This window comes from Bos javanicus, chromosome 10 (genome assembly GCF_032452875.1).
Source record: "Bos javanicus breed banteng chromosome 10, ARS-OSU_banteng_1.0, whole genome shotgun sequence".
NCBI lineage: Eukaryota > Metazoa > Chordata > Mammalia > Artiodactyla > Bovidae > Bos > Bos javanicus.
Window position 1 is genome coordinate 6419677 of NC_083877.1, and position 3616 is coordinate 6423292.

At 43.3% G+C, this 3616-nt stretch overlaps 1 non-coding gene across 1 annotated transcript; it reads right to left on the reverse strand.

The window, feature by feature from the left end:
- Nucleotides 1-3205: 3205 nt before the first annotated feature.
- On the reverse strand, nt 3206-3277 carry TRNAC-ACA (transfer RNA cysteine (anticodon ACA)). Its single transcript has one exon. It is a non-coding gene; the product is annotated as a tRNA-Cys (tRNA).
- Nucleotides 3278-3616: the final 339 nt, after the last annotated feature.

Consider the following 3616-nt stretch of genomic DNA (forward strand, 5'->3'; position numbering starts at 1 on the left):
ACAAGGAGCGTCTTAACTGTTTTCAGCTGAACACTTTTGAAACTGCCTTGCTGATTCAAGGCTGCCACTGTTTCAATGCCAGCCAGCAGGATAATGATTTAATTAACCCTCCTGTTGAAGGTGGTGGGAACCCTAAGCAGTCATTCATCAGTGGAAACTTTCACCACAAAACAAATTCAATTGCTTTCTGCCTGCTTTGCCCATTCTCTGTGGAGAGCTGAAAGAGTAAACCACTTCTAGCTGGTTAAAGCAAAGATCCCTCCAGGAAGGCTTCACTGGCTAACACTTCTGGGGTCCAGAAGGCACTTGGTCCAAATAAATCTTGTGTGTTTACGGTGCCAGGTGGCAGGTCACTTTTGGAATCTTGTACCTTCTGTGCTCTGGGCAGCCTCCTCTATTCATGCAAGGGGGAGGCTCCCATTCATTGATTAAAGTCTTTATCTTTCTTTAATGGCTATTTCTGCAACCCTGCATTATAAGGAACACCATATAGCATTAATAATTTGTATATGGGAAAATAGCCATATAAGACCAGGCATGGTATACTCCCATGGGATTTTATCCCTGCCACATCACACTAACAGCTCATGAGTGTGGTCAACTCAGATCCCAAGATCTTCTTCAGAAAAGCTGAATACTGAGGGAATAGAAACAGGACAGATAAACAGACATGAAAGAAGGAAGTAGCTGTAAAAGCTTGAGAACTAGAGGAGAGAAAATAAATGGAGAAGAGGCCTAGGAAACAGCATGATGATGTTGAGTGCTAGGCAATAGTAAGGAACAGTCCCAAAGGGGAGAGGTTCTAATAAGAAAGTGGATAATTCTATTTAAGAATTCTACATGGGGAGGACTTCCTTGGTGATTCAGTGGTTAAGAATCTAGCTGCCAATGCAGGGAACATGGGTTCAATCCCTGGTCTGGGAAGATTCCTCATGCTGTACTAAGCCCAGAAGCCATAACTACTGAGCCTACATGCCTAGAGCCCGTGCTCTGCAACAAGAGAAGTCACTGCAATGAGAAGCCTGCACACCTCAACTGGAGAGTAGCCCCCAGTCTTTTCAATTAGAGAAAGCCTGCACACCGCAACAAAGACCCAGTTCAGTTCAGTCGCTCAGTCATGTCTGACTCTTTGTGACCCCATGAATTGCAACACGCCAGGCCTCCCTGTCCATCACCAACTCCCAGAGTTCACCCAAACTCATCTGCATCGAGTCGTCTCATCCTCTGTCATCCCCTTCTCCTCCTGTCCCCAATCCCTCCCAGCATCAGAGCCTTTTCCAATGAGTCAACTCTTCGCATGAGATGGCCAAAGTACTGAAGTTTCAGCTTCAGCATCAGTCCTTCCAATGAACACCTAGGACTGATCTCCTTTAGGATGGACTGGTTGGATCTCCTTGCAGTCCAAGGGACTCTCAAGAGTCTTCTCCAACACCACAGTTCAAAAGCATCAATTCCTCGGCGCTCAGCTTTCTTCACAGTCCAACTCTCACATCCATACATGACCACTGGAAAAACCATAGCCTTGACTAAATGGACCTTTGTTGGCAAAGTAATATCTCTTTGTTTTTAATATGCTATCTAGGTTGGTCATAACTTTCCTTCCAAGGAGTAAGCGTCTTTTAATTTCATGGCTGCAGTCACCATCTGCAGTGATTTTGGAGCACCAAAAAATAAAGTCTGACACTGTTTCCCCGTCTATTTCCCATGAAGTGATGGGACCAGATGCCATGATCTCAATTTTCTGAATGTTGAGCTTTAGGCCAACTTTTTCACTCTCCTCTTTCACTTTCATCAAGAGGCTCTTTAGTTCTTCACTCTGCCATAAGGGTGGTGTCATCTGCATATCTGAGGTTATTGGTATTTCTCCCGGCAATCTTGATTCCAGCTTGTGCTTCTTCCAGCCCAGCATTTCTCATGATGTACTTTGCGTATAAGTTAAATAAGCAGGGTGACAATATACAGCCTTGACTTACTCCTTTTCCTATTTGGAACCAGTCTGTTGTTCCATGTCCAGTTCTAACGGTTGCTTCCTGACCGGCATATAGATTTCTCAAGAGGCAGGTCAGGCAGTCTGGTATTCCCACCTCTTTCAGAATTTTCCACAGTTTATTGTGATCCACACAGTCAAAGGCTTTGGTATAGTCAATAAAGCAGATAAAAACATCTATTTAGATGTTTTTCTGGAACTCTCTTACTTTTTTGATGATCCAGCAGATGTTGGCAATTTGATCTCTGGTTCCTCTGCCTCTTCTAAATCCAGCTTGAACATCAGGAAGTTCACGGTTCATGTATTGCTGAAGCCTGGCTTGGAGAATTTTGAGCATTACTTTACTAGCATGTGAGATGAGTGCAATTGTGCGGTAGTTTGAGCATTCTTTGGCATTGCCTTTCTTTGGGATTGGAATGAAAACTGACCTTTTCCAGTGCTGTGGCCACTGCTGAGTTTTCCAAATTTGCTGGCATATTGAGTGCAGCACTTTCACAGGATCATCTTTCAGGATTTGAAATAGCTCAACTGGAATTCCGTCACCTCCACTAGCTTTGTTCATAGTGATGCTTTCTAAGGCCCACTTGATTTCACATTCCAGGATGTCTGGCTCTAGGTGAGTGATCACAGCATAGTGATTATCTGGGTCATGAAGATCTTTTTGTACAGTTCTTCTGTGTATTCTTGCTACCTCTTCTTAAGATCTTCTGCTTCTGTTAGGTCCATACCATTTCTGTCCTTTATTGAGCCCATCTTTGCATGAAATGTTTTCTTGGTATCTCTAATTTTCTTGAAGATATCTCTAGTCTTTCCCATTCATAGCCAAAAATAAATAAAATTGAAAAAACATCATCACTATAAAAAAATTCTACTTGGGAAGGTGTTTATTTACATGCTTTCATCACTAAGTGTAACTACACTAATAAAAGTGGTTTATTATTTAGTTTAATATTTCAATTGGTAAATTCTGAGATTGGCAATGATGGAGCATAAGATGATTTGGACTGGCAGCTGTCTGCAGGTTTAATGAACTGCTTTTGCAAACAGGACTTGGGTACAGAGTTTCAAAGTATTGAAAAGTAGCAAGTGTGTGAGGTGAAGTGAAGTCGCTCAGTCCTGTTGGGACCCCATGGATGGTAGCCTATCAGGCTCCTCGGTCCACAGAATTTTCCAGGCAAGAGTACTGGAGTGGGTTGCCATTTCCTTCTCCAGGAGATCTTCCCAACCCAGGGATCGAACCTGGGTCTCCCGCGCTGTAGGCAGACGCTTTACCATCTGAGCCACCAGGGAAGCCAGTGTATACTCAACAGGAAAAGGGAATGAACGAAGATGTGAAGCACCAGCTCTGAAAGGTGACTGCCCTATACTGCCTAGTCCTTCTTTCCTTGCTCCCCTAGGAGGTCTTGAAGGCTGGGTCAGAGGTGACATCAAGTGGCTATATTTGCAGGTTGGCAATTTAACTTGATGCAATAATGCTCCAGAGATTGTAGTTCATTTTAACAGAGGCCCTGAGTGAGTGTAACTTCCTCAAACCATAAAGAAATACACATGCAACGGCCAGTGGTTATCTATCAATTGAAAAGGGTTACAGTTAAGTGGGATATAAAGTTCACAGACTGTACCCAATTA